Below are 19,834 nucleotides of genomic sequence, written 5' to 3' on the forward strand. Positions count from 1 at the left end.
ACCAAAAATAGAAACTGAGCTCATGGGATATCTGGTGTTACCAGATTGGTTCTCGTCAGGTCGAAAAGTGATCTATATAAAGTGTGACCCCACATACCCTGTGGGTCACACGTTGCTGTGAGTGATTTACCATCTGGTTTTTCTATTGTTGGCAACAGGTGCTGATTAGATGTATGAAAAGGGGACTCCAACTCCCTTTCTGATCGCTCCTGGAAAGGGGATAAATAAGATAATTTATCTTTAAAAAAAAATCATATAGCACTTAGCACAACACCTCACTTTTCGGCTATAATCCCAACACAGGAGAACAAGGTTACAAACTACCGTGCAGGCTGGTGTCACTTTCTCAGAATACTCCCAAAGCCTTTGAGAAGTGCTGAAACTGGTGATGAGTCAAATTTCTCAAACAGTTACCAAGAAAAGCAGTTTGTGGTCTTTTTTCTTTCCCCTTTTGAATGATATTTCTGTTTCAAGCATGTATGCTCCTTTTAGAGCAGAGAACTCCCTGCCTCGATCTTTGAACCAGGGGTTCTCAGAACTTCGGCTCAGGCAGCTTAAGGGTCCTCACAACCTCTAAACCTGGCAGGAGAGGGACAGATTGCGAGCCACAGGCGGAGCCACCGAGAGAGACCGTGTGCCGAGGAGAGAGTGCCAGAAAGAGGGAGACAGGAGAGTGGCAGACGGGAACGTGCAGAGGTGAGAGCATTTTGGAAGGAGCGGGTCTGTTCTAGCCTCAGATTCTCTAAGGTTCACACCCACGACAGGTGTGAAGGGCCAGGCCCGGGACTCAGAGGCCCTGCCGGGCAGGAAGCCAGGTTGCCGGGTGCCCCTTCAGGCAGGCCACCCTCATACTTCTTGGTCTGTTGCCATCATTCATCTGATGCTGCTCAGCCGCACGTGTGAGACCAGGACGTTCAGTGGAGCTGACAGCGCGTCCTAACTGCGAGGCCAGGATTAGGAGGTGTCGCCAGGAGCCAGGCTGGAGCGCCGGCTGTGGGGGCAGGCGCCTGCGCCCTCAGAATTCTCCAGCTCTCCAAGTCCAAGTTAGACACGGGAGACCTGACACACTTATGTTTTCACCTTTGTTGTCTGTGTATTACACTTCCTACTTGTTAATTTTGAAATGTATTTTTGTCATTTCTCTCTCTTGGGGTCATATTTAGCTGGGGGCGAAGGTTGCAGTTGAGCAAAAATCCCATATCCAATAGCCATCCCAGAGGGCCAAATTCTTCTTTTTTTTTTTTTTTTTTAACAAAATTCATTGATTTGAGATAGAGAGAGAGAGAGAGAGACATCAATTTGTTGTCCCACTTATTTGTGCTTTTTTATTTTTTCTATTGGTTGGTTCTCATCTGTGCCCTGACTGAGGATCGAACCCCCAACTGAGCTACCCAGCCAGGTAGATGTGGGCCACATTCTAGGTTCCAAGAAGGAGAAACCCATCTAACGAGGCACACATTCTCCCAGCTTCCTCAGGGCCTCGGTTTTTAAATCAAGGCCCAGGGGAAGGCAGAGCATCTTTAATTAAAGCTGCAGCAGCCCCTCTGGCGCTTGGTGCTGTGCTCACCTCTCAGGGGTTACGGCCAGCCAGCAGAGCCCCTCCTCCGCCCCAGGCTTTGTCTGCAGGTCTCTCCGTTCTCTGGCAGCTCCAATGGGTTTGTTTCTCTGGGGAAGCTTCCTTGGCAGGATTCCCTTGTTCGCCGCCTGAGGCTGCGTCCTTCTCTCCAGTGTCTGTGGGGAGCCCGCTGAGGCCGCAGCCTGCTCTGTCCTCAAGCCACCCCGCTGCCTGTCTCCACGCGCCTGTCATCACCCCTCGGCCACCACTCCGGCTTCTGCTCCCAATCTGTCTCCACTTAAAGAGTTTCAAGGAGGATGTTGACCTGCATTTCCTGCTGCCACCAGAAAGCAGCTTAGGGAAGCGATGTTTCCGCCTTCAGACAGAAAACCCCACGTTTAAAGGACTTCTAGAAAGACAGGGGAAGAGCCCGCTCAGTCACGCCCAGACTTGCTGACATTCCCCCTAAAAGGATCAGAAAAAGTCAGTTGATTTTTTAAAATCTTCGTCACTTGATAACTTAATCTTTTGAAAGGGACCAGAAAGTATAGGGTTTCTTACATATGACCCATATGCTAATTTTAAAAGACTTCGGCTTCCTGGGACATCTACTTAGATTACTTAGCAGTAACTTAAAATCATAACAATAAAATGTTTATGGCGCACAAGTCATCTAAGGGATAACATTGAAATATCTATATTTCTCTATGTCGATATAAATATAACTGCCAATCGTCTATTTATCTATGTGTCGTGAAGTTTAAGAAGGGAACCGTGCTCATTAAGGCTTTTGATTTTTATGATTATGCAGGAGGAACACATGGGAAATGGAGGGAACCCTGCAAGACAAAGAACCGTCTTGAAAATACGAAAGTGTGACAAGTCTTCTGGGGGTGAGTATGAAGTCACATTTGTCATGAAAAGTATACCACAAGGAGCTTTAAGAAAACAGGGAAATTCCAGACTCTGGGCAGTGGGACTTGGAACAAGCACACAGCAGTCGCCCTGGACACTTTTTAAGTTGAAATTATAATCCTGGAGGATTGGGCTGTCTGCTGGAATCAAGAAGAAAGCACTTTGTTCTCAGAATGGGTTTGTTGGCCTGGATGACACTTGGCACCTGGGAGGACCAGGGAAATACGAAAGTGCCCCTGCCCGCAGGCAGGGTGTCCCTGGGCTCTGTTAAAGCCGCTAAAGGGATGGGCTGGGGTCAAGGCTGCCCGAAGCTCCTGGTGAGGCTTCAGGGAAACTCAGCAAAAGCAGCCGTTTGGCTCAGTGTTGTGTAAAGAGGGGGACACCCGCTGCGAGTCCCAGACACGGCGCAGGGGGGGAGGCTGTGGGCAGTTCTGCAGCTGCCTTGTTCACACCTCTCCACCCTGCACCCCTGAGAGCACGCATGGGGCGTCACGCTCAGTCACACACTCGGTGTGGTTACACCAGCATTCTGCACTCCACCTCTTTCTCTGACTTCTTTCGTGTCTGCTGACCCATGGGCACCAGCGAGGGGGCACTCCTCGCAGCTGACACCTCCTAATGCAGAAAACAGCAGGCACCCCCCCGAAGTCCTTTTCTGCCCTGTGGTAGGTCTGGCGGCTCCCTCCCGGCCTCTCATGTCACACGGAGGCCTGCTCAGTGCTCAGGGACACCCGACACAAGCTCTGTGTGGCCCGCGACAGCAGCTCCACCCACCGCAGGGCTGAGGAGCAGCCACACTGTGACAGGTATGGCAGCCCACACGCCTGTTCGCTGTCCTGGTCATGCGTCTCCTAGGGAGGTTGCAGGACTGATGGAAAAGGCCTCCCTCCCTTCCGTTGCCATGGCAATAGTAAGCTTGTAGGCTGTGTCTGTCCTCCTTTCTCCTCCTCAAGCCCAGCAAGGACGGTCCCCGGCAGTGTATTGATTACCCCTGGAAGTCACTCACTGTGACCTCAAGAGCTCCGGCTTCACTCATTCTGTCTGAACCAAGCACCCTCTTTGAGGCCATGTTACAAAGTCTGAGAGAAAAATAGTTGCCTATCATTTGTAAAAATACATTCCCTTTAGATCTAATAACTGGTATTAGTGACATTTTATTAAGAAGTGTTTTCACCCATATCATTTGATACTCAATTCTATGCAGTAGGTGAGGCAAGTATTAGCATTCAGAGTTATTTTTATTGTCATGTTATACTTGAGAAATTTAAAGCTTGAAGAGAATTTTTGGCCTTTCAGAATTTTCTGAAGTTCTCAGAGCTGGTACATGATGGATCTGGGACTTGACCCAAACCTTTAACTCTGCAAAAATACTGTGATTTTTCAACTAGACTGTTGTTTAGGTCAGGGTTCTCCAGGAAAACAGGACCTATAGGACACATACACATACACATATGCATATACCTATACAAATACATATGTGTGCATATGTATATGCATACATATATGTGTGTAAACATATATAACATATTTAAGAAATTGCATAGCTTTATATGTATACATAAATGTTTATATATTGTTTGTTATATAAAGAATGCATATAAATAAGGAATTACTATTATCTTGTAGAATTGGCTATGTGATTGTAGGGGTTGGCAAGTTCAAAGTCTGTTGGGCAGGCCAGCAGGCTGGGAACTCAGGTAAGAGTTAATGCTGCAGTTTAGAGGCAGAATTCCTCTTCTCTCAGGATCTTGAACGGATTGCATGAGGCTGACCCACATTGCCAAGGTTAATCTCTATTTACTGCCAACTGATTGTAGAAGTTATGCACATTTGCAAAATACCTTCTCAGCAACACCTAGATTTCTGTTTAACTGGGTTACTGAAGCCTAGCCATGTTGGCACACAACACTAACCATCACAACTGTATTTTAGAAATCCTCCTAGGATAAGTCCCAGTTTTCTTAGTGGGCAGACTTAAGCACCAGCACAGAGGAACAGAAATGAAACTGAAGACGTATGCAGTGGCCCTTGTTCCACAGACAATGTGTCCTCTGCAGGCAGGGTCTGCACTAAGTTCAATTTTGGACCCCAGAGCAACGCCTGGCCATGATAGGCCATCCATGGATATGTGTGGAAGGAATACATGTAAACCCTCTTTGTTATCTCATAAAACTAATGGCTTCTAGGTCTTTCTAGCCAGAGAGGTGTGCTCCGAAGCCTGGCTGCCAAGGATCGAACCACCTGCCAGCTGAGCCACCTTAGGCAGATCACCAACCTCACTCTGACCCATTTTCCTCACTTGAAAGCTGGGGGTGATCATTATAACACTTACATGGGGTTGTTCTGCAAATTAAATGAGTTAAGTCCTGTGAATGGTTCAACCCAGTGCCTGGCACATGGCAACACCCAATCCGTATGAGCTGTGATTGTATTATTATTTACATATCTGTCCTAAAATCTTTTGCTTTGAGCCCTGCTTTCTTCACTCATGGGATATCCAGGGTTCCACTAATTCTTCTCTCCCAAAAGTTTCCCACTTTTCTACAGCTAATTGTGCACCCCAGAAGCACGATGGTTAAGTAATTGATAGAATATTACCTTACGGAAGAGAACCTCTCCAAATTAAAATAATCAAGAATAGTCTAGCATATTAGTTTGCTAGGGCTGCCATAGCAAAATACCACACGCAGGATGGTTAAATAGGAACATATTCTCTCAGAGTTCAGTAGGCTACATGTCCAAGATCGAGGTGTTGGCAGGGCTGGTTTCTTCTGAGGGCTGTAAGGGAGAACCGGCTCCATGTCTCTCTTCTGCTTCCATAGCTGAGCCTCGGGTGTTCCTTGGCTTGTAGATGGCTATCTTCTTCCTGTGTCATTGCCTTTTTTCTATGTGTGTCCGTCTCTTTCTTATAAGGATACCTGTCATAGTGCATTGGTGTCTACCCTAATGACCTCATCTTAATTTGATCATTTATGAAAACCCTATCTCCAAACAAGGTATAATACACAGGTACTGGGGGCTAGGATTTCAATATCTTTTGATGAGGGAACAGGTAAACCCATAATAACCAGCTTTCATTCTGGGCCCAGTGAATTGTAAAATGTGCTTATGCTCTGGCCCTGAGGCAGATGCATAAAGAGCTGATGACTAAATACCCAATTCCAAACTACACTGTGGCATGTGCAGAGGAACCCAGCCAGGGTGAAGTTGGGGCCATGGTGCCATTCTTTTAAGGTGCATTGCTGTTATATTTTCACATACACTGTTGTTATATTGTATATCTCGCCATAAGCACTCATTTTGTTGGCGGTGCTCGTGCTGAAAGATGGGTTGGAATGAACATGAGGAATAAAAAGCTAGCAGGAAGGCCCAGACCAGGACACACCATGCTATTAACTTCAGAAGAGAGCAAGCTTGCTGAAATATTAAAGATGATACTAGATAATTTTTAAAAAGCATGACTGCATGGCTGTTGATTTGCATGCTGTGGGAAGTTATTTTTTCTCCACGTTACATTTATTTCTGTGTAAAAATTAGGTCGGATTACACGAGATCTTCAGGCTGAATTCCTCTGCGTAAGCCCACCACCCTGTACGTGTGACATGCTGCATTCTCTCCCAAGCATTTCACCAGCATCCCCTCATTGATAAAGGTTAAATAATGCCTATAGGTGTCATGTAACAAGCTGTCACCTGATGTATACAGGGAGGGTGATCCTCCCTACTTTTAGGTGCAGTAACTGACATAGAGAGAGTAGTGAGGGCCTGAATGGAGACCCTCAGAGCCCAGGCGGAGACCTTGTTAGGAGAACAATAAAACCCTTTCATGTCTGTACACTGCTGAGTCCAGACATCCAAGGCTCTCAGAAAGACAGGAAAACCCTTCATGATGGCAAACGACAAAATTGCCCAGTGTCCATTAATTCTACTGGGTACTCTTTATCCTTGAAGTGGAAATCAAATCCTTGATAATGAGTTGTCCTGAGGTCTCCTCCCTTTGAAAGTGATTGGCTACAAATCCATTGCCTGATTGAAGAAGTCAGTCTTGCTGTTAACTGAAGGCCAAGCTGGTCACTAAAGAAACCACCTGTTGGGAATCGTTCTCTGTTTTCTGCTCCAGGCACTCCACAGCCTTCCACAAACATCTGTCCTGTCATCACCTCCCTTCAGACAAGATCAGATGCTTTTCCTTCCCACTGCGCCTGCCTGGAGGGAACTAACGCTGGCCGGGTTCTGGAAGGAGTCCCTGAGAGGCTCTTGGGCACAGACTTGGCTGCTGGCTGGAAATGAGTCAGGGTGTGTCATCCAAGTCTAATCAAGAGCCTGTCAGTTTCTGGAAAGTGTGCCGGGTGCTCGAGTTCAACAGTGAATGCGGGTAGGAGCTTCTTTTTCTGAGGACTTCCCCTGTGCCAGCACTGCTCTACACACTTCCCACGAGTTACTTCGTTTAATCATCACAACATTCCTGTGAGGCTGGTACATACTAAAACTAGCCCTTTTACAGATAAGAAAACTGAGGCTCAGGAATGATAAGAAATGTGTCCAGGTATACTGTTAAAAGTAAGAGAGCCAGAAAGTCAACCTAGTTGGTCCAACTTCAGAGCAAGGTCTTAAAGCATCACATAAACATCGAAGCATTCACAGACCACTGGGAGAGAGGCCAAGCCAACAGGAATTATGACATGATAAGGATGGGGTTGAAGGCTACAGGAGCAGAGAGAAAGGAGTTTTGGGGGTGGGGGGTCATGGAAGCACTTCCAGAGTAGAGGTTCCAGCTATGTGTCCCCGAGACACCCTGTGATGGTTAATTTTATGTGTCAATTTACTGGGTCACGGGTGTCCAGATATTAGGTCAAACATTATTCTGGTGTTTCTGTGAAGGTGTTTTGGATGAGATTAACATTTAAAGTGGTAGATGGAGTAAAGCAGATTACTCTCTCTAGAGTGGTGGGCCTCATCCCATCAGTTGAAGGTATGAATGACACAGAAAGACTTGTTTTTCACTGAGTAAGGGAGAATTTCTCCTGCCTGACTGCCTTTGAACTGGAACATCAGATATTTTTCTGCCTTTGGATGAGAACTGAAATTTTGGCTCTCCCTGGACTTTGAGCCTGCTGGCTCACCTGCATCTCCTGCTTGCCCACTCACTCTGCACATCTTAAGACTTGTCCACCACCATGATCCCATGAGCCAACTGCTTATAATAAACCTCTTTAAAACCTCTCTCTCTCTCTCTCTCCTCTCTCTCTCTCTCTCTCTCTCTCTCCACACACACACACTCACATTTTCTATAGCCTATTCTGTTTGTCTGGAGAACACTTAATACACACATCCTGCTCTTATCCTATATTACACCACTCATCAAAGCATCTTATCACTGCCTATTTAATTGTATCCCTTCACTGGGCCATAAGCTCTCGGGGGGGGGGGTGCGGGGGGAGGGACCAGTTCTGCTTTTTGGAGGCGGTATCCTCAGTGTCTGGTGCACTTAGGATTAGCACTAGCAGAATGCCTGCAGACAGACTGACCGATGGAATGAATGAGGTGCTGGGACCCCTAGGACAAATGGTACTGGCCAGGAGGAGGCATCGGAGGCAGTAGGGTTGGAAGTTAGAGAAGAATGTGGTAGCAGAGGTAATAGCAAACTCAAGCACCTGGCCAAGAATGGGCTAGGGCATGTGAGTCTAGGCCATCAGAGTTCAGTGGGGAGGCGGGGAGAGGTGCAGTTGGACAGTCGGTCACAAAGGGCTTCACACACATGTTAAGCACCTTGGACTTGATCCAAATTTGCAGCCACTGAAGAGCAGATTGGTTTCCCAGCAGTATGGTGCACAGAAAAGCGTGGGTAGGACTTTGTTTTGGGAGCTGGGACGATGGAAACGTAGCTGACAAAATGTCAGTGATTTACGCAACTCCAACTGCTGGGGAATGTGAGTGCAGGGAAGGTTTTTAATTTGGAGGCATCATGGGAAACTTGGACTCTGTTGTCACACTCATGTGGGCATTTAAAAACCCAGTGACTCATATCACCTGAATGGGCCCTTACAAAGTCAAACTGCTACCATCTGGATGGAAATGCCACCAGGTGGAGACTGGAATGTATTGTCTAGCCAGAGGGCAAAGTGTTTCCTTTTCCTTTTTCATTTAATTTCTTATTCATTGCCCTCCATTTTCCCCTGCCTTATCATGTCTTCTCTTCACGCTTAAACTGATCCCCACCTCTTCCTTGAACTCCTATTTCAAGGGTGAGGGCCAGGTGACTAAGCAGGTGTACTACTAATCTATTCACCAGTCAGATTTATCCAGTGACTGACCTAGCAACTGTCACCTGCTTAGTGCACAGCCCCTGGTTTCTGAGGACGCGCAGAAGGGTGACAGTCACCACGCATCCAGGCCCCACAGGAGGAAGACTGAGCATGAAACTGTGAGGGTGGCCCCCAGTGCTGCCCGAATTCAGAGAAAGTGAAGAGAAGGGGGAGTCCGATTCTGATGGGCAAAGACAAACACCCGAGGTCTGAGGATTACTATGAGCACAAGCCCGTGAGGTAAGACACCCTAGTACATGAGAAGACCGACCAGGCTGGTGTGAGAGGCCCACAGCCTTCTTCCGACAACAAAGCAATTGCTTGGTAGACCCGCCAAGGGCCTGGTAGGCGTCTGGGGGTGTGAGGGAGTGCACTGAATTAACAAGGGCTTCCTGCTTTCAAACAAAGTGTGTGGACAAAAGCTGTGCTACGCAGGCAGCGTCTCCAGAGAGCTCCCTGACAGGTGCTCTGATTCTGCCACGGAAGCCACAGAAAGTTAGCATATGGCTTTGCCGTCTCCGTCCCCAGTGGAACATGGCAGGCCGGGGCACGTCTGTCCAGCCTGCTGCAGCTCCTGCCCTGGCAAAAGGAATGTCTGTGGCATCGCTGCCCATGAACATTCTTCTGAGGGCTCCCCATGAGCCAGGCCGCCTCTGATCCTGTGTGGGTGAAGGCAGACGGCCAATCTGGCAGACGCCTGGGCTGAGTAACCGAACATCACAGCAGCTGGGGTTTGGGTTGGGTTTGAGGTTAAATAAAACCTCACACATCTTTTGTAATCATGTTCCAGTAGCTCAACAGGGCAAATTAGTCTTCCAATGAACCTCTCAGGGGAAAACCACATGTCCGTTCTCCCGCCTCAAGCTCTGCAGTTGGCCCCAAAAGTTCCTAAATGAATTGCCTTCTCGGGTCTTTTGATGAGAGAGACCTGAAGGCACCAGGATGATGGTGAAACAGTCACCCCAGGACAGTCCACTCTCCTTCACGCTCCTTCTCTCCACTAGGATTCTCCCCCCTGCTTTTCTTTTCATGGCTAACAGGCCAGAAGCATCCAGGAAACAGGGCCAGGGCCGGAGGACGTGAACTTAGGAAACAGGAAAGTGGGGAGGTGCTGAGATGGGAGGGCTTCCGGTCAGAGCAGTGCCGGAAGCGTTGCCTTCTCTTCTTTGCCTTCACTTTCACCTAATGTCCTCTTTCAGCTCCCGGATCCTGTCCAAGGTACCATGTTGCATTTGTTCAGGTCTCCTCAGGCTTCTCTTCACTTTGGCAGTTGCACAGATTTCCCTCGTTTCTGATGACCGTGACAGCTGTGAGAAGTACGGACCAGGTATTTTGTAGAAAGTCTATCAACTGGCATTTGGCTGAAATTTTTTCATGATTAGACTGGGGTTATGGTTTTGGGGAGCAAGACCACAAGGGTCCACTTGCTGTCAACATGATTTACGACTGTTGATGTTGACCTTGATCACCTGGCTGAGGCAGAGTCTGTCAGTTTCTCCACTGTAAAGTTATTTGGGGGGTGGGAGGGGACAATGCTCTTTTAGCCACAAAAGAGCCATGTTCCCCAACTGGCTTTCTCAACAATAAAGCTGACATTCTGACCTCCATTTGTCTATCCCTTGTGTCTTACTTCTCTATTGATTCCACAGTTGAGAAAGGGAAAAATAAATGGATGTTATATATTGAGCCCCTACGAATTCAATATTGTCCATCTGGCAAAATATTGCTCAGCCTTTAAGGCCCCACCAAGCATTGCCTCCTGGAAGCTTCCCTGCTCTCCCCAGGCAGTCGATATGCTCCCACAACCTCCACCTACATCCCGAGGGACCTCTCAGTTGTCTGTCATGATCCATTCTCCCCGCTCTTTCCTCCGCAGGACCATCACCCTCTCAAGGGCACTGGCCATGTTCTATTAGTCTCCATGTCCCTGCAGCCCCTTCCGAGCCTGCAATTTAGAAGCTGTTTCGTAAATGTTTACAGAATGAAGAGCCACTCCCCTGTCAGCAAGGGTGGCCTGACTCCCCCAGGATGGAGACTTGGTGGGACCATCCTTGGGGATGGTTGGAGGAAGGCATCCCTGAGGACCCGTTTCATTCTCCTTAGAGCTCCTTGGGAAGGAGACAGGGCTGACTCGCTGGTGCAGCCGGAGTACTACTCGAGTCCAGGACCATGTTCAATTCAGACTAAGGACTCCATCAGTATTTATAGTTGGTATTGAATGAGCAGCAGGAGGAAGGTCATCTTCTCTGGGTATTAGTCTTCCTGTTGGTTGAGCCTTTTAAAAAAAATCTCAAAAAAGGAGTGTAATTTTAGAAACTGATACATAGTAATCATCATAATAGTTATTATTGCTGAGCAAATGTGGTAAGCACCATGTTAGATGTTTCATACATGTGATATTTAACTCTACAACTCTGCGGGATCATTGCCTGTACCTTACCTGAAGGTCCTATGACTAGAGACCCAGAGAGGTAAAGCAACTTGCTCAAGATCACACAGCCACAAAGACCTGGACCTAAGTGGCTCTAATTCAAAGTTCATTCTACTTCTACTGATTCTACATGGATTCCCTTTATAAACTTTCTGCCTTTCTTCATTTCCTGCTTCTTTAAGTAGCTTAGTCTAAGAAACTGATGTGAGAAAGGACACAGTATTGGCCAGCAACACACAGCAGATGGACTGAGGTTCTGTTATTTTTTTTTTTTTAAATAAGACTCCGTTTTGTAATCTTGCCCAAAAGAATGCTGAGTATAAACTGTTTCTGTACAGTTTACCTGAATCTTCATGCCACATGCATTCCTGCCACATAGAAACCTGATGGACATTTGCCCCAGAGGCCGAGACTGCCCCTTCTCACAACCACCCAGCTGTTGTTGAGACCCGTCTCAGTGCTGCCCAAAGAATAAAGTCGCAAGTGCTCCATCACAAGGAAGACAGGTTTACAATAGCTGGGCCAAATGCCCAGTAAAGGCCCCAGGAAAGGGACAGAGTTGTTAGGCTGAGCTGAGGGATCCCCACTCTTCCTGGCCTTTGTATTCCGTGATTCTTAGGAAGAGAGGAGCCAAGCTCTGGGTTTGTGCACTAATGAATAAAATGGCCTGGCTGGGTGTCAGCTGGCCTACCGAGTCTGCCAGCTGGCAAGGAAGGAACAGAGAACTTTCAAGAAGCTGACTCGATTTGCATGTGTAATGTGTTCATATATGCTGTCTGCATATAGATTATATGGCATCCATGACATACAGAGAAGGACTTTGGGTTCCTGGGAAAAAAGAGGCTCAGAAATAGACATTTCCGGGGTAGCACAAATCAGAATAGAGATTCCGGTCTCACACAGGACGTGACCGCAGCTGTCGGAGGACATTTTGGCCGCCAGGGAGGCACACGTGAGGACATAGGAAGTCGTTCCCACAGTCAGGGCCCCAACCTGAAGCTCAGAGAGGGAGGGGAGTTGCCTGGCAACAGCGAAGTCTTCCTGTCTCTCTCTCCAGCACCCCTGTCAAGAGCATGATGAGATGCCTTCTCCTTTTCTTTTTTCTTTTTTTGTTTCTTCCCTAGACTTTCATTTTCTACTTGATTTCATCTGAAACTATTGGGAACCCAGTGTAATTTGTTTGAGCCCTCATAGGTTAGTGGGACCTTTCCTCATGGGGAAACTGAGTCCCAGGAAGCAAAATCTCATGTCACTGAAGTGTCTGGTTGCACTTATGGGCTTGCCAACTCCTCCTATGGGCAAAATGTGATGACAGATGCTCACGGCTAGGACAAGGGAGGTGACATGGTTCCAATGCCTGCAGAACAGCAAATGATTAATTTGTGTGCTTATTCCCGCTGCAGCCCATCCTGATGTTTTAGAGACTCGGGCACTGGCTTCCAGTCCAAGATTCACTCCTGGTTGTCTGAAGTCACTTTGCCTCTGGAGGCCTCTCACTCCCAACCATTACTGAAAATGAACTCCCATCTATCCCTGATGCTGTGCTCTACTGAGATTTAGGTGAGGGTGAAAGAAAACTCATTGAATTATAAAAGCTCTTGAGGATGGGACCACCACTTTTTTTTTTAATAACTGTGTTTTTAAAAATATATATTTTTATTGATTTCAGAGAAGATGGGGGAGAGAGAGAGAGAGAGAGAAACCTCAATGATGAGAGAGAGACATTGTTGGCTGCCTTCTGCAGGCCCCACACTGGGGATCAAGGCAACCTGGGCATGTGCCCTGACCAGGAATCAAATTCGTGACCTCCTGGTTCATCGGTCAACAGTCAACGCTCAACCACAGAGCCACGCCAGCCAGGTGGGACCTCCACTTTTTAATCTATGTGTACCTTATAGGCACCTACCATCAAGGCTTTTTTATTTTATTTTATTTTTTTTTACATATCAGGTCCTCAAAAAAATGTTCATTTTGTTGAATACTAAGATGCACATATTTCTGTGGGCTGCCCGGCCCCTGGCCTTTCTAGTTGCACCACACCATTTTGTTTGGATATTGAAAGCCAGGGTGACGCCCAGAAGAAAGGCTTGGAACCGCAACAGCAAACACTTGGATTACATTCTAAGACATGTCTGTGCGATGGCAGAGTTGGGATCACAGCACCCAGGCACTTGTGTAGACGGAGGGGGCCAGACACGCCCTCAGCCAGTGCGTTCCGCCAGTGGAGTACTGGAAGGGTCAAATGGATTTCACACTCCTGGTCACTTGGAGTATCCTGGAAAAGGGAGTTCACCGTGTGGTCGTGTGTCAGGTCAGAACTTCTCCGGATTGTTTTACGGGGAAGATACGTTCTTCATTTCCTGGAAGCTTTGAGTTTGGGGACTGGGGAGAAGGGCAGAACTTGACTGGGAAGAGAAGTGATGTCGCTGACTGCTGGGCATTTCCTGACAACACAGGAGCAAATAAAGGGCAGGGGGCTCTGCAGGAAGCGCCGGACTTGGGTCTGTGTGAGTGAGCCGGCAGGACTGGATGGGAGACCCCAAGCTTTTGGTGGGGCTCTCGCATTAAGCCTTCTAGTTTGCATTTCTGGTGGTGTGACCCAGCTACTTTTTAAGATGTCTCTTTTTTCTTGTGTTAAATTATAGTTTCTTTCCCTTGCCAGATCTGAACTCTCTACCACCGCCCCCCGTCCCGCCCCCAAAGTGAGCATTTATCTGCATGTCTGGTTTCTGAGTCATGAACCTAGAGGAGAAGTAAAATGCCCCACTTCCTCCCCAAAGCGGACCAGCGTCATCCCAGGACCCATGCACCCCAGAAAGCCAGGGTCGCAGGCCAGCGTCAGGGCACTGAGGCCCATCCTCGTCTTTGTTCACTCTGACAGAGTAGAGGGTTCACTCGGTGTGTTGTTTCTTTAGGAATGGGGGTGGTGGTGGTGGCTGTCAATTTTGCCAAGTTTGGACATGGCTTTCTCAGTCTTTCTCTGGTCATTCTAAGTCTTGAGCTTTAAGAACACTTACGTAAAGCTTACTTCTCTGATATTTCCTCCAAATAGCTGACAGTATCAAGTCTAAATGTATGAAAGCTGAAGCTTATAAAGAGCCAGCTCATCTCTTTATAAAAACTGAAATTGATTCTTTAAACTTACCTCAGGGCATTTGGGTCCTTTTCCAGAGAAGAAGAGCGAGCACCAACTACACGGAAGGCCGCCGCCGAGCCCTGGTCATTACTGTCAGAAGAGCAGCAACATTTCCAATGTGCGGAGAGACGTAATAGTACTTCATCAGGCAGCTGAAGGAGCCCATGCACACTGAGGTGATATTATTGGCCTATAGCTTGGTCTCAAATATTCAAATTATAATATTGTGATTTCTATATGTTTTTAGGGTTCATTGAAGTATAATTGACAATTAAATATAATATACTTAAAGCATACAGTGTGATGACTCACTATACGTAGATATTGTGGAGGGGTTCCCACCATTTCGTACCCCGCTAAAGGAATGAATATTAGCAATACTATTCTTAGGCAACAGGCAAGAGCCAAGATCTAGTCTCTTAAAAGTTTAACAAGTGCATCTGTTATCGATTGCTGCATAACAGACTATCCTACCACTACATGTCTGGACACAACAAGCGTGTCTTATCTCACATGCTTTTCTGTAGGCCAGGATCCAAGAGTAGTTCATGTGGGTGGTTCTGGCTCAGTCTCTCATGAGGTCACAGTCAAGATGTTGGCCTGGGCTGGCTTGGAGATCTGGTTGCAGGATAGCTTTCTCTTATGACTGTTGGCCAGAGGCAGCAATCATGGGGCTTTGATACTGAAAGAAAACCTTCTGAATGGAAGTGTCCCTCTGCAGCTTTTGTCAAGGGCCAGTGTAAGGGTTTAGCATGGTGGCTCTGAGGGAAGAGGAAGGTCGCTTGTGAATTGGTCCAGGGAAAGGCAGGTTTCAATGCAGGCAGTCTGGGGAGGTGAAGGGGGAGGATGAGAGCAGTTTAGGTTACGCAATCCCAAAGAGCATCTTTGCGAAGCTGCTTTCTTCCTGGACGCAAAGTGATGGCATTTCATAGCATAAGCGCATACCTGGGCAAGAGGTGTGGCATTTGATGGAGAGGATGTTGAGTTATGATGCAAAGGCCTTTAGCACCAGTGATAAGAGCTTGAAAAGAACCCACTTCTTCACCAATCACAGCTAGCCATGGGGTGGAGTGGAGGCTGAACCACGGGTAAGCTGCTGCCAGAAAGAGTTGACTGAAAACGACTCATGAGGGAAAGAGCTGGATTCAACGGTTGCTTTTCAGTTTCTAGAACTCCAGCCTATTCTAACTTTTATGTATCAGACATACATCTGCGAACTCTGGAGTAACATTCACATGCCTGAAATGTTAGCAGAATTTTTCCCTATGGAATTTAAGGCTGATTCTTGCCCAACAACACCATCTTAATAAGAATTCTAGGTTCCAAGAGTTGAACTGATATCCTCAAGGCCACTGAGTTGAGTGACACATCTGAACCTCCTGTCGTCTGCCTGGAGGCCCAGACATTTTCTGTTTTTTTTCTATTATGTCACTAGAGAGCCTCAGGCATGGCTTTAGAAGACAATGCCCGCCTCTCTCCAATTCCCCAGCGAAGGTGCAGGGCACACCACTCAGAGCTGCTCCGCAGCTGGAAATACCCTTTCATCCGCAGACTGAGGGCGAGGAGGCGGGAAGGGATTGCTTAGGAAATCCGTTAGCGTGTCCTCTGACACCCGAGCCTTCTGCCTTGTGGCACAGGACACAGCTAACTCTGACAAGCCCTTCTGAAGGAATGAAGATTTGCGCAAAGAGCCCTGGCTCAGGCCTTTGTGTGGCTGTCCTGGGTTTCCAGAAACTATCCTTCCCGTGACCTCCGGGGTCAGGGCACCCACGTCCCTTGTTCCATTCCCCGCGGGCCACCCGAGGCCACCCAGGCAGACCCTGTTTCTGCCAGGAGAACCCACAATTTTACTTCCCCGGGTCTTCGAAGCCTTCACGTGGGTGGCAGGGACTCCAGGCCATCCCCTGGCGAGACTGAGTTGACAGACGTCACCACCATATTAGTGTCAGCTTTTCAGAAACTCATGAAGACGTGTTCATGTCAAATCAGTCTCAACGGTGCATCATAGGAATTAGTGACTTGCTGTTTGAAGGCTGAGCCGGGAGAACAGAGGCTACAGAGCACCAAGCACTGAAAAAGAGTGAGTCATTCATGACAGCCCTTCCTTCTCTACGCTGTTCCTGTGTCAGGGCCTGGGGAGTTTGACAAGGAGGGAAAGAGTCAAGATTGCAGCCCCAGGCTGATGGGCCCCTCGGGGGTATTTTCAGGGAGGCAATGGCTTTAGATGTTGGCATTTGTCCCTAGATCCTGGCCACGATTTGCTTCTCACCCGCAAACTGACATGCTTTACAAGATAATTATTGAGATAATCGTTAAACTCTGGTCCTAATTTGTCTTAGCATTTGTTGTCCCTTTGGCCCAACAATTTATTGCACTCTTTTTGTGTGCAGCTGTTGAAGCACTGCGGAGTCTGCTCCAGGGCAGTGTGTGTGTGTGTGTGGGGGGGGGGGGTGCGGGGGTGGAGGGGGCCGGGGGAGGGGGAGGGTGTCCTAAACCAGTGGCTTGAGCAGCTCTGAAAGCAAAGATCAAAGCTTGATTGCAAGTGAGAATGTGAGTTTCACCCGGAGGCAGGAACCAGCGGGAATCAAGCCCATAGGAGGTATAGCAGACCACAGTCACTGGGTGTCAGTTCGGCCTGATTCCACAGGCAGGGCTGTGCCAAATTTAGCTTGTGGCTTTATTGGTGTTGACCAGGAGTATCCCAAGGATGCAAGAGGCTAAGCAGAGTTTCCAGCAGCGCCGCCTGGGGTCAAGGGGGAAAGATAGCAGGAGTTGTGAGCTAGCTCCCTGGGCCCGGGAGCAGGCAGCGCTGGGTGTGAATAAGCAGGTCTCTGTGCTGCGGGTGGCAGGTCAGCTGGAGCCGAGTGAGGCCAACTTTTCCCTTCACTGTGTGATAACATCACCAGCATGGCATAGAGGGAGCCAGGTCAGTTCTGGAAGATTCCCATCCCAGGGAATTTCAACTTTAACAATGAAAATAGGTTTCTCTTTCTAGCATAGGATAAACCAGATGGATTACAGAGATGTCAAAGATTTCCAGAACAAGTCACCCTACGGAAAGGGTGTGACAATTATCTGCCTTCTGAATGCCAAGGATGAAGGTACATTTTTATCTTTTTAAAAATATATATTTTGTATTGATTTCAGAGGGAAGGAGAGAGAGAGAGAGAGACAGAATCATCAATGATGAGAGAGAATCATTGGTTGGCCACTTCCTGCACATCCCACACCAGGGATTGAGTCAGTAACCCGGGCATGTGCCCTGATAGGGAATCGAACTGTGACCTCCTGGTTCATAGGTCAACGTCAACCACTGAGCCATGCAGGCCGGGCACATTTTATCTTTTTTAGAAAATTGAAGCCTTTACCTGCCATCAGTGGGATTTACTTGCTTTGTATTCTAAGACGGGGGGAAATACTGGTTTTAAAAGGGGTTTTAGAATACATCATTACGTTTCCTTCCATCTGCCTGTTTACACAGTTTAGTACAGAAAAGACTTGAATTCCTTATTCAGAACCTGCTGGAAATTTGAGGCAGAAAGCTCCCAACTCTGCGGCTCACTGGAGAGAAGATGGTGAAAGTTCTGCAGCCAGTTTTCATCAAACAGCACGCGGACAGAGTTTTCATTTTCTTCATCACAGAAGCCAGTGTGTGAGCAACCAGAACCAGCAACAAGGCTCTCCACGGGGTGGGATGGGCCAGCGAGGCTGGGGCTGCCGGGAGTCAGAGCCAGCTCATCTCCATGTCTGTTTTATGTAAGTAGCCTCATTAGCGTCTTCTCTACATGGAAAGTGACATGAGCATTGGAAAAGCGTACCTCTCCTTCCAAAGGCTTGGCTATTTCTGCATGGAATTTATGAATGAAGCTACAGATTTGTTTTCTTTTTTAGGAATCTGTAAGTCCCTGGGGACTGTCCCTGAAGACAGCATCCAAGGTGTTCGGTTCAGAGTCTGCTGGCGGCGGAGATCCTGGCTCAGCAGCACCGCCAGAGGCTTGATGGGATCCTATGAACCTGCTCCCAAGGCGGGCTCTCCAGGCGCCCCCATCTGTGATTTAACAAAAAAATAAATGAGTCTAGATAAAGAGAAAAGCGTGATTTAGGGCTTAACCAGTGACTATGATAATGATCATTTAAAGATAACAAACCCTTCTTTGAATTTACGATAATAATTTTAAAAGCCTTGTTGGATTAAATTTGAAGGTCTCCATTCTGGCTCCAACTTGGACCTATCACTCTACGACCTGGCTCGGAGCTTTCTTATCTGAGGGTGAAAGGGCGGGTAGACAGCTCCCAGTTCCCCAGTTGCCCGCGAAGGCTCCTGACAGGGACCAGTGTCCCAGGCTCTTCCTTCTGCCTGTGGCCCAGAGGAGCCCCTCGCCTGTGAGTCAGAGCTCCTCAGCTCGTCATTCCTCCTGCTGGGCTTTACCTCCGTGGGGCTGGCACCCATCACACCCATGAGAGCTGGCTGTTTGCCTGCCAGTTTCCCAGCCAGACAGGTGATCAAGTTCTATGACTGTGTTGCAAGTAAGAGAAATTTCAAACCAAGCCAACTTAGATAATCATTTATTGACTCATGCAACAAAAAGGTATGGTTGGAGGCCTGGCCTGAGATCTGGCTGGATTCAGGCTGGGCCCCAGTCTCTCTCCTCCCATGATGTTGGCCCGTTCACAGGTGGACACGAGACAGCTGCCAGCATCCTGCGATCACGCCCACCCTCTGTCACTTCCCGTGGTTCCAAGGGAAGGAGAGACTTTCTTTCCCAGGAGCCCCTACACATCTCCTGCTTTGTTAACTGTTTAGGTCAAATGTCTAATCTTTGAACCAACACTAAGGCCAACAGGATGATGGGAAATAACAATAATTAGCAAAGGCTACTCAGGCTTCCCTGCCTCCTGGGCAGCTCGCCCCGCTGCCTGGCTGGGGACAGGGAAGCAGGGAACCCTCAGATCCCCAGGTGACAAGAGAGGCAGGGGCAGGTGCTACAATTCCCTTCACACCTGAGGATCACCTGCGCTACAGCACTCGCCGCTGCTTGCTCTACACGCAGCTGTCCTGTTCCCGCTTAGAGGGTGACGCCTGCCTCTGTGTGACGTTGGTCTGCACGCCCAGGGCCCGGCATGTGACATTGCGCAGTAGAGGTTTCCTGCGATGCCTTTGCAGTCTCCACTCTCAGAGGTGCCTCTGGCTGCTCCCAGGAGCACTGGCTCCCGGCCCGGATGGAGCAGTGGGGTGGAGAGGAGGTAAGTGGGGAACGGCGGCTGCCTGGGCCTTTGGCGGTGGCTCTTTCCGGCCAAGGTAAGGGCGTGGGGCCTCCATCCATTCACCGCGGAGGAGCGCTAGGGAGTTCCAGCATCATGGGAATTTAATGACCCCCACATTTAGGTCTTGAGACAACATTTACCACAAAAGGACACGGGTGGGAAGAAAAAGAAAACACCAACCAGCAGCCCGACTTCCTTTTCCCAGCGCTAAAACTGCCTCCTCTGATC

This window comes from Eptesicus fuscus, chromosome 10 (genome assembly GCF_027574615.1).
Source record: "Eptesicus fuscus isolate TK198812 chromosome 10, DD_ASM_mEF_20220401, whole genome shotgun sequence".
Lineage (NCBI taxonomy): Eukaryota > Metazoa > Chordata > Mammalia > Chiroptera > Vespertilionidae > Eptesicus > Eptesicus fuscus.